Genomic DNA, 12043 nt, shown 5'->3' with positions numbered 1-12043 from the left:
CCAGATATAACAGACTGACCCTAACCCCCCGACACAAACTATTGCAGCATCAATACTGGAGGCAGAGAAAGGAGGGGTCGGGAGATATTGGCCCCATCCGACGATACACCCGGACGGGGCCAAACAGGCAGGATATAACCCCAACCACTTTGCCAAAGCACAGCCCGCACACGACTAGAGGGATATCTCCAACCACCAACTTACCATCCTGAGACAAGGCTGGGTATAGCCCACGAAGATCTCCCCCACGGAACAACCCAAGGTGCGGTGCCAACCCGGACAGGAAAATCACATCAGCGACTCAACCCACTCAAGTGGTGCACCCCTCCTAGGGATGGCATGGAAGAGCACCAGTAAGCCAGTGACTTAGCCACTGTAATAGGGTTTGAGGCAGAGAATATGAGTTGAGGTTTTCGGGGGGTTGACTTCAGTGCAGGACGGGTTGAGATGTTCAGGGGCTAGGCTTCAATGCAGGACAGGCTCACCATGGATGGATGGTGTTGAAGTGCTCAACTCTTCCATTGAGGACAGGATTTGACTTGGAAAACGAAAAACAATAACACAATGCAGTTAGACAAATGAGCTAATAAGTTCATCAAAGCAAGGATTAAAGTCACATTGATTTGTAATAATGTTATTATGTTTGCGTATGTGATGGACTATACATACAGTAATGAGAGAACATTGATAAGCTATTAGCAGTGCTTGGAGAGGAAATATTCCAGTGGATGAGAGGGCACATGAGACATGGCTTCAGTTCATATCAGGAGAGAGTTGACACTGTTGATGGAGTGGTCATCCCCTCTTAAAGCGGCAATATTTGACCTTTTGGGCGACCTGACCAAATTCACATAGAATTGTGTGTTATAGATCTGTCATTCTCATCGAAAGCATGTCTAAGAAGCTGTAGATATGTTCTATGTGTGCTATTTCTGTGTTTCTCGTTAAATTCTCTTTCAGTTTTGTACACCAGCTTCAAACAGCTGAAAATACAATATGTTTGGTCTGACCCACAATTCCAGTGGGCCAGAAGTGTACATACACTAAGTTGACTGTGCCTTTAAACAGCTTGGAAAATTACAGAAAATGTCATGGCTTTAGAAGCTTCTGATAGGCTAATTGACATTTGAGTCAATTGGAGGTGTACCTGTGGATGTATTTCAAGGCCTACCTTCAAACTCAGTGCCTCGTTGCTGGACATCATGGGAAGACCTCCACAAGTCTGGGTCATCCTTGGGAGCAATTTCCAAATGCCTGAAGGTACACGTTCATATATACAAACAATAGTACGCAAGTAAAAACACCATGGGACCACATAGCAGTCATACCTCTCAGGAAGGAGATGCTTTCTGTCTCCTAGAGATGAACGTACATTGGTGCGAAAGGTGCAAATCAATCACAGAACAACAGCAAAGGACCATGTGAAGATGCTGGAGGAAACCGGTACAAAAGTATCTATAGCCACAGTAAAACGAGTCCAATTTTGAAATAACCTGAAAGGCCGCTCAGCAAGGAAAAAAAGCTTGACTACGGTTTGCAACTGCTCATGGGGACAAAGATTGTACTTTTTGGAGAAATGTCCTCTGGTCTGATGAAACACAAATAGAACTGTTTGGCCATAAAGACCATCGTTATGTTTGGAGGAAAAAGGGGGGACGCTTGCAAGCCGACGATCACCATCCCAACCGTGAAGCACGGGGGTGCAGCATCATGTTGTGGGGGTGCTTTGCTGCAGGAGGGAATGGTGCACTTCACAAAATAGATGGCGTCATGAAACAGGAGAATTATGTGGATAAATTGAAGCAACATCTCAAGACATCAGTCAGGAAGTTAAAGCATGGGTCTTCCAAATGGACAATGACCCCAAGCATACTTCCAAAGTTGTGGCAAAATGGCTTAAGGACAACAAAGTCAAGGTATTGGAGTGGCCATCACAAAGCCCAGACCTCAATCCCATAGGGCAGATCTGAAAAAGCCTGTGCTCGCAAAGAGGCTTTACAACCTGACTCCGTTACACCAGCTCTGTTAGGAGGAATGGGCCAAAATTCACCCAACCTATTGTGGTAAGCTTGATGAAGGCTGCCCCAAACATTTGACCCAAGTTAAACAATTTGAAGATAATGCAACCAAATACTAATAGAGTGTATGTAAACTGCTGACCCACATTCTTAAAATAAAGTGGTGATCCTAACTAACCTAAGACAGGGGATTTTTACTAGGATTAGATATCAGGAATTGTGAAATCTGAGTTTCAATGTATTTTGCTAAGGTGTATGTTAACTTCTGACTTCAACTGTAGGTCTATGCAAGGGGGTGAGAAGTACAGGCCTCCTAGGTTTTGTATTGAAGTCATTGTAGCCAGAGGAGGATGGAAAATAGCTGTCCTCCGGCTACACAATGGTGCTATCCTAGAGCACAGAGTCCCAACTGTCTCCCTGGGGCCCCTCCAGAGATTTCAGATTTTTGTTGTAACCCTAAACTGACACACCTGATTCAGTTAGTCGAAGGTTTGATGATTAGTTGACTAATTGAATCAGGTGTGCCAGTTTAGGGTTAAAACAAAAATGAGAAACTTCTATGGCGGCCCAAGGAGAAGATTGGGAAATCCTGCCCTAGAGCAGTGGTTTCCAGCCGGTGTGCCTTGAGTAACTCTCAGGTCTGAGCGAAACCTTTCCTAATCTTGATTTTAAAAAGTAACACTCCCTTATAAACGTGACCCGTGGAATGCACATGTAATTTTCACTGGGAGCACCAGTGCCGCTCAGATTATACATTGAATGGGACCTGGTTACATCTGTATCGTTGTTTTATGTCCAGTGCGCTCAGGCTGTTCTTACATTTGTATCATGTGAGGGGCGCACATCACGAGCAAAGTCATTTTTTTATTTTACTTCACCTGTGAGAACCAATAGGACAGGCAAGTCCGATTAGGCTTAACTGTACCACAGCCTCTGCCATGGAAATAAACCGCATGGCTTTGTGTCGTGAGTTACACCTTTACAATGCAGAAAATGGCTAGTCTCTAGCTCAAACCTTTCAAAACAAAATACCTATTTTATAACTGCGGATTGTGGGACACTCTTATAGGCGAACACAAATTAATCATCATAGGTAAGGAACTATGAAACGGGTTCAAATGAACCCTTTTTAATCTATAAAAAACATTTGTCACAAAATAGATTTGCAGTATGGATCAGATGAGATGGAGGTCATTATCACAAAATAAATTCATAGGGACAGTTCTGGTATGCCGCAAAAAAAATGTTTATCCCATCAAGGTGTCCTACGGTTCAAAAAAAGGTTGGTAAGACTACCCTCTGGGGTGCTGTTGAGACTACTGTAGACCTTAATTGCAAAACCATGTGTTTTAATCAGGTATTTGGTGACATATACACTGAAGAAAAATATAAACGCAACATGCAACAATTTCAAAGATTTTACTGAGTTACAGTTCATATAAGGAAATCAGTCAATTGAAATAAAAGCATTAGGCCCTAATCTATGGATTTAACATGACTGGGAATACAGATATGAATCTGTTGATCACAGATACCTTCAAAAAGGCAAGGACTTGGCTCAGAGAACCAGTCAGTATCTGGTGTGACCACAATTTGCTTCATGCAGCTCGACACATCTCCTTTGCATAGAGTTGATCAGGCTGTTGATTGTGGCCTGTGGACTGTTGTCCCACTCCACTTCAATGGCTGTGTGAAGTTGCTGGATATTGGCGGGAACTGGAACATGCTTGTCTGAATATGCAGGCCATGGAAGAAATGGGATATTTCCAGCTTCCAGGAATTGATGTTGCCTACCCTCACCACGTTGGGTCAGCCCATCAGGAAGTCCAGGATCTAGTTGCAGAGGTCGGTGTTCAGACCCAGAGTCCTAAACCTGGTGATGAGCTTGGAGGGGATAATTGTGTTGAACGCTGAGCTGTAGTCAATGAACAACATTCTCACATAGATATTAGTCTTATTTAGGTGGGTAAGGGCAGTGTGGAGAGCAATTGAGATTGCGTCGTCTATGGATCTGTTGGGGTGGTATGCAAATTGGAGTAGGTCTAGGGTGGCGAGGATGATGGAGTTAATGTGTGCTATAACCAGCCTTCATGTTTACAGCAGTGAGTCCTACAGGGTGGTAATCATTGTGGCATGAAGCCTTAGAGTTCTTAGGAACAGGAATGATGGTGGTCATTTTAAAACGTGGGGATTACAGACTGGGACAAGAAGAGGTTGAAAATGACAGTGATTATGCCTGCCAGCTGTTCGCGGCATGCTCTGTGAACGCGCTCTGGAATACCAATGGGGCCCTCAGCCCTGCGGGTGTTGACCTGATTAAAGACCTTTCTCACGTCGGCTTTGGAGAGTTAAATCACCCAGTCCTCTAGGTCAGTGATGGCCCTCACCCGGCTCGATGTTGTTGTTGTCAAAGCGTGCACAAAATACAATAAGTTTGTCTGGTAGAGAGGCATTGTTGGTGTCGTGACTTTACTTTCATTAATCTGATGACTGTTATTTATCGAATCCACTAACTATGTTTAATTGTTACCCGATTTAAACTAATCATGTAACAATTAACTTCTTGGATATAGGGGGCGCTCTTTTAAATTATCGATAAAAAATGTCACGAAAAGATGCTCGACTATGCATATAATTGACAGCTTTGGAAAGAAAACACTCTGATGTTTCCAAATCTGCAAAGATATTATCTGTGAGTGCCACAGAACTGATGCTACAGGCGAAACCAAGATGACATTTCAAACAGGAAATGCCCGAGATTTTGAATGCGCTTTGTTCCGATATCTCCTTATATGGCTGTGAATGCGCAAGGAATGAGCCTACACTTTCTGTCGTTTCCCCAAGGTGTCTGCAGCATTGACGTATTTGTAGGCATATCATTGGAAGATTGACCATAAGAGACTACATTTACCAGGTGCTCCGGTTGGTGTCCTCCATTGCAATTATTGCGTATTTTACCATTTGCTTCAGAGGAGAAACCAAACTGCACAAATGACTTATCATCGAATAGATATGTGAAAAACACCTTGAGGATTGATTCTAAATGTTTGCCATGTTTCTGTCGATATTATGGAGTTAATTTGGAAAAAAGTTTGGCGTTGTAATGACTGAATTTTCGGGGTTTTCTTAGCCAAACGTGATGAACAAAACGGAGCGATTTCTCCTACACAAATAATATTTTTGGAAAAACTGAACATTTGCTATCTAACTGAGAGTCTCCTCATTGAAAACATCCGAAGTTCTTCAAAGGTAAATGATTTTATTTGAATGCTTTTCTTGTTTTTGTGAAAATGTTGCCTGCTGAATGCTAGGCTTAATGCTATGCTAGCTATCAATACTCTTACACAAATGCTTGTGTAGCTATGGTTGAAAAGCATATTTTGAAAATCTGAGATGAGTGTTGTTAACAAAAGGCTAAGCCTGTGAGCCAATATATTTATTTAATTTCATTTGCGATTTTCATGAATACGTTGCATTATGGTAATGAGCTTGAGGCTATAATTACGCTCCCGGATACGGGATTGCTCGACGCAATAGGTTAAGTCATTTGGAATTTGGGGCACCACGAGAGCAGTTGCTGATCTCCCGAATTAAACTCGAAAGGTCTTTACTTTTCACATCCATAAAACAGTCAACGTATTAAATCATAACCTCTTATCAGATCATCATTCTGAACAGTCAGAACTTTCTTGGATCTGCAAAACCCCAACCTTACTTGTGATTCAGTACTACACAAATTGGTTTAATTATTTATTTACTAGATAAATAAATGACACAGAATAAACATACACACTTAATACATGAGGAAAAGGTCCCTAGCAGACACAATATGTTGATTTTTTAAATATTTTTTATTTTTTTTACACAATGACATGAAGCGGGGGGAGAGAGAGAGAGAAAGAGACACTTGTCATTGATACATTTTAGAAACTATTTTCACAGTAATCATATACTTTGAACATGAACCACCACCTGTTTGGCATAAGAAATCATGAATGTGTTTAACGTTACATGTGAATGGCTTCATTCGCCGTTTATCTCTGTCGGAACCAGCCCTCCTTAGGAAGGTAGTTGGCCTTTCAAAAGGGGTCTCCCCTTTCCCGTCTTCTACTGTTGTTCACTCTGGAAGATGCTCCTTGGAAGTGGTTAGCCAGCCATGTCGACGGTTCCCATTGGTGATGCGAGTAGCATACTACGGTGATTTGAGAAGAGTAGTAGGATGGTCCCACTTAGATTTGCTTTTCTAGATATTTGGCTTAGGACTGGTAATAAGCTGTACCAGTGATTGTCCGAGAGAAGAGTTTTCTCCTCTCTCCACCTCGTGTTGATGGTCAGAGTTTGAACCACTTTACATGTGCAGCTGCAGCCTGGCGATGTTCTGATCTAGTCTGGGATTCATATTAATTCATATTACATGCACAACGTATTGGATGGAAACTTGACAGATAAAGGGGATATACACTGCTCAAAAAAATAAAGGGAACACTTAAACAACACAATGTAACTCCAAGTCAATCACACTTCTGTGAAATCAAACTTAGGAAGCAACACTGATTGACAATACATTTCACATGCTGTTGTGCAAATGGAATAGACAACAGGTGGAAATTATAGGCAATTAGCAAGACACCCCCAATAAAGGAGTGGTTCTGCAGGTGATGACTACAGACAACTTCTCAGTTCCTATACTTCCTGGCTGATGTTTTGGTCACTTTTGAATGCTGGCGGTGCTTTCACTCTAGTGGTAGCATGAGACTGAGTCTACAACCCACACAAGTGACTCAGGGAGTGCAGCTCATCCAGGATGGGACATCAATGCGAGCTGTGGCAAGAAGGTTTGCTGTGTCTGTCAGCGTAGTGTACAGAGCATGGAGGCGCTATCAGGAGACAGGCCAGTACATCAGGAAACGTGGAGGAGGCCGTAGGAGGGCAACAACCCAGCAGCAGGACCGCTACCTCCGCCTTTGTGCAAGGAGGAGCAGGAGGAGCACTGCCAGAGCCCTGCAAACTGACCTCCAGCAGGCCACAAATGTGCATGTGTCTGCTCAAACCGTCAGAAACAGACAGGGTGGTATGAGGGCCCGACGTTCACAGGTGGGGGTTGTGCTTACAGCCCAACACCGTGCAGGACGTTTGGCATTTGCCAGAGAACACCAAGATTGGCAAATTCGCCACTGGCGCCCTGTGCTCTTCACAGATGAAAGCAGGTTCACACTGAGCACATGTGACAATCTGGAGACGCCGTGGAGAACGTTCTGCTGCCTGCAACATCCTCCAGCATGACCGGTTTGGCGGTGGGTCAGTCATGGTGTGGGGTGGCATTTCTTTGGGGGACAGCACAGCCCTCCATGTGCTCGCCAGAGGTAGCCTGACTGCCATTAGGTACCGAGATGAGATCCTCAGATCCCTTGTGAGACCATATGCTGGTGCGGTTGGCCCTGGGTTCCCCCTAATGCAAGACAATGCTAGACCTCATGTGGCTGGAGTGTGTCAGCAGTTCCTGCAAGAGGACGGCATTGATGCTATGGACTGGCCCGCCCGTTCCCCAGACCTGAATCCAATTGAGCACATCTGGGACATCATGTCTCGCTCCATCCATTCTTTAGTCCAGGTCTGGGAGGAGATCCCTCAGGATACCATCCGCCACCTCATCAGGAGCATGCCCAGGCATTGTAGGGAGGTCATACAGGCACGTGGAGGCCACACACACTACTGATCCTCATTTTGACTTGTTTCAAGGACATTACATTGGATCAGCCTGTAGTGTGGTTTTCCACTTTAATTTTGAGTGTGACTCCAAATCCAGACCTCCATGGGTTGATAAATTTGATTTCCATTGATAATTTTTGTGTGATTTTGTTGTCAGCACATTCAACTATGTAAAGAAAAAAGTATTTAATAAGAATATTTCATTCATTCAGATCTAGGATGTGTTATTTTAGTGTTCCCTTTATTTTTTTGAGCAGTGTACTTTCCAAGTTACAGTATTTCCTTTATAACCTTTTTTAATTACATCACAAAATAAAAACCAACATGACATTCATTTTCTATAGATCATCTCCGACCATTCCCCGCATTCTTAGACATATTGTTATAGTATTCGCTTTAGAAACTGTTAAAGTTTTGGCATGAAGACTGTTTACAAAGACATTCCTTTGGTTAATATTGGAGAGGGAGACCTCTCTGGATCTCCTTTCCTTTAATTTACGACAGGGTGTGAGCTGTCAAACCGGTCCAGTTCCCTCCTCCCATCTGTGGGTGAGAGAGATTCTGGTTACCGCCAAGCTGATCTGACCCATTCTGATCCTCACAGGACCATCATGACATTGGGCAGATCACGGTTGGGTCTTCATTTGTAATCATAATGGACTGTAGCCCCTGCCACATGTGGCGGGCTTTGGAGCCTGTGTAATATGATTCCACCTTATTTCTATATTGTCCTTTTGCTTGTTTGATGACTCTGCGGAGGTCATAGCGGGCCTTATTGTACTTATTCCTGTCTTCGGTCGTAGCATCAGGATTGTATACGAAAGCTCTGTGTGGGGTAGCCTGCTCTTTAGTTTAGCACCAACCTCGGTGTTAATCCAGCACTTTTGATTGGGGAAGCAGCGAACCTTCACCGTGGTTACAATGTTGCAGATGCATTTTCTAATGAAGACTGTGATGGAGGTGGTTAGCTCGTCGACGTTATCGGCAGATTCTCAAAACATATTCCAGCGATAGAAAAGCCAGTTCTGTAGCATAACCTCTGTTTCTGGTGACCATTTCTCAACCAAGTGAATTGCATGTACTGCCTGTTTTAGCTTCTGTTTGTAAACAGGAAACAACAGTACAGAGTCATGATCTGATTTGCCAAATGGTGGAACTAGGCTGGGCCTTGTGTGCTTGTTTGTTGGTAGAATAGCAGTGGTCTAGCACTTTATCGCCCCTAGTGACATTGGAGACGTGTTGATGGAAGTTGGGCATCTCGTGTCTTAGTGACGCCAAATTAAAATAGCTGGCAACCAGAAAGGCAGCCTTTGGCTGTAGGGTTTCCTGCTTGTTAATAGCCTTTTACAGTTCGTTAACCGAGGAGTCCCGTCCCCGTCCCCCCCCCGTTCAGCTGAAAAGGTGGCACAGGGAATTCAAAAATATATTCTTTCGAAATATTTAACTTTCACACATTAACAAGTCCAATACCTCAAATGACAGATAAACATCTTGTTCATCTACCCATCATGTCAGATTTTAAAAATGTTTTACAGCGAAAACTCAACATATATTTATGTTAGACCACCACCAAACCAAAGAAAAAACGCAGCCATTTTTTACAGCCAATGATAAAATCACAAAAGCAGGATTAGAAATAAAATGAATCACTAACCTCTTGAAAATCTTCATCAGATGACAGTCATATGACATGTTACACAGTACATTTATGTTTTGTTCGATAATATGCATTTTTATAACCACAAATCTCGGTTTACGTTGATGCCATGTTCAGAAATTCCTCAAATATCCGGAGGAATTATAGAAAGCTACGACAGATAACAGAAATACTCATCATAAACTTTGACTAAAGATACATGTTCTACATATAATTAAAGATACACTGGTTCTTAATGCAACCGCTGTGTCAGATTTCTTTTTAAACGTTACGGAAAAAGCCTAACATTGCAATAATCTCAGACGGCGCTCAGACGTAACCGCCATGTTGGAGTCAACAGAAATACGAAATTACAACATAAATATTCACTTACCTTTGATGATCTTTCATCAGAATGTAGTGCAAGGAGTCCTAGTTCCACAATAAATCGTTGTTTTGTTCCATAATGTCCAATACTAGTGTCCAAGTAGCTGCATTTGCTATCACTTTCAGCTCACGTGCCCAAAAACTGACTGCTGGTCCAAGATAACTCGCACGAAAACTTCCAAAAGATATATTCCAGGTCGAATAAACTGGTCAAACTAAGTAGAGAATCAATCTTCAGGATGTTATTATCATATATATCCAATAACGTTCCAACCGGATCATACGTTTTCATCTGGAGCCGAATGGAACAGCCATATAGCACCCACAGAGAAATGCGCCACAGCAAAATGGCATTCTGTCGGGACAATGACTATTTTCCCTCCCATTAGGTCAAAGTTCACAGCAAATGCTCCATTCCACTTTCTACTGAATGAGGACATCTAGTGGAAGGCGTAGTGGGAAGTGCTTCCAGATCCATATCTTGTTGGGAAAGGAAGGGGCGATGATGTCAAAGTTGCTCCAACTTTCAGAATGTCACTTCTTGTTTGGAAGTTTGCCTGCCCTATGAGTTCTGTTATACTCACAGACATAATTCAAACCGTTTTAGAAACTTCAGCGTGTTTTCTATCCAATAGTAATAATAATATGCATATATTAGCAATCTAGGACAGAGTTCGATGCAGTTCACTATGGGCACGCAATTCATCCAAAGTGAAAATACTGCCCCCTATCCTCAACAATTAAGCTCCAGCTTGTTATTTTTATTGTCCTGAGATAGAATGTATGCACAATAACAACTGAAAACTCCCTCGAGATAGAAGGGTCGGCATTTGACCATCAGGTTTTCCAAGATTGGTAAAAAGTGGTCGACACTTCAACCGAGCTGGAATTAGCACACTAGTAGGGGTTGAAGTAGAGGCAACCCCCATTCTATTTCCCCGACTCCTCTGTGCTGTGAATGGGGAATCCATCGAGTTGGATAGCCGTGGGGTGTATCTTGTCCAAGAGCAATGTTTATGAAGAGCAAAGAATATTGCAGTTCCGAGAGTCCCATTGGCAGCAAATCCGTCGTACATTAGCCAGGAGGGGAGAGGTGGCAGGTTTTGCCACCAGCGTTTCATCTTGGGTAGCCCGAAAATTGGGTTGGAATTACAGAGTGCCCATGAGTCGAAGTAGAAATTGGGGTAAGTAACTGCTGATCTGATGTTCTAGAGTTCTTGTCAGTTGTAAGAAATTATAGCGGTTACATTTCGTGAAAATAGTGTAAAAATAAATGACAAAAATGGCAAAGGTGCTTGCAAAACGGTGGCCATCCAGTACGGCGCCCTCTTGTGTCATGAGGTGATGACAGTAGATAAATGGAACAATAATGGGCATCAGGATCTCGTCACGGTATCTCTGTGCATTCAAATTGCCATCAATAAAATTAAATTGTGTTCATTGTCCATAGCTTATGTCTGCCCATACCATAACCCCAACGCCACCTTGGGGTACTCTGTTCACATCAGCAAACCGCTCGCCCACATAACGCCATACAGTATGCTATCTGCTCGGTACAGTTGAAACCGGGGTTCATCCATGAAGAGCACACTTCTCCAGCAAGCCATTGGCCATCGAAGGTGAGCATTTGCCCACTGAAGTCAGTTACGACTCTGAACTGCAGTCGGATCAATACCCTGGTGTGGAAGACGAGCTCACAGATGAGCTTCCATGAGACTGTTTCTGACAGGTTCCCGCATTAATTATTCGGTTGTGCAAACCCACAATTTCATCAGCTGTCTGGTTTGCTGGTCGTAGACGATCCCGCAGGTAAAGAAGCCCGACATGGAGGTCCTAGGTTGACGTGGTTACACGTGGTCTGCGCTTGTGAGGCCAGTTTGACATACTGGCAGATTCTCTAAAAGGACTTTGGAGGTGATTTATGGTAGAGAAATTAACATTAAATTATCTGGCAAGGTGAACATTTCTGCAGTCAGCATGCCAATTGCACGCTCCCTCAAAACTTGAGACATCTGTGGCATTGTGTTGTGTGTCAAAACTGCACATTTTACAGTGGCCTTTTATTGCCTCCAGCACAAAATGTACCTGTGTAATGATCATGCTGTTTAATCAGCTTCTTGATTTGCCACACCTGTCAGATGGATGGATTATGTTGGCAAAGGAGAAATGCTCACTAACAGAGATGTAAACAAATGTGTGCAGAAAAAAATTGTGAGAAATAAGCATTTTGTGCGTATTTATTTCAGCTCATGAAACATGGGACCAACGCTTTACGTGTTGCGTTCAAATCCAG

At 43.1% G+C, this 12043-nt stretch overlaps 1 protein-coding gene across 1 annotated transcript in view; it reads left to right on the top strand.

Annotated features, from left to right (window-relative positions):
• LOC118399911 (protein phosphatase 1 regulatory inhibitor subunit 16B) overlaps nucleotides 1-12043 on the top strand; it is a 131669-nt gene that overhangs the window by 105144 nt on the left and 14482 nt on the right. The window lies entirely within an intron of this gene.

The sequence above is a fragment of the Oncorhynchus keta genome, chromosome 21 (assembly GCF_023373465.1).
Source record: "Oncorhynchus keta strain PuntledgeMale-10-30-2019 chromosome 21, Oket_V2, whole genome shotgun sequence".
Taxonomy (NCBI): domain Eukaryota; kingdom Metazoa; phylum Chordata; class Actinopteri; order Salmoniformes; family Salmonidae; genus Oncorhynchus; species Oncorhynchus keta.
The sequence above is the reverse complement of the archived record's forward strand: the minus strand, read 5'-3'. Positions and strand labels throughout refer to the sequence as shown.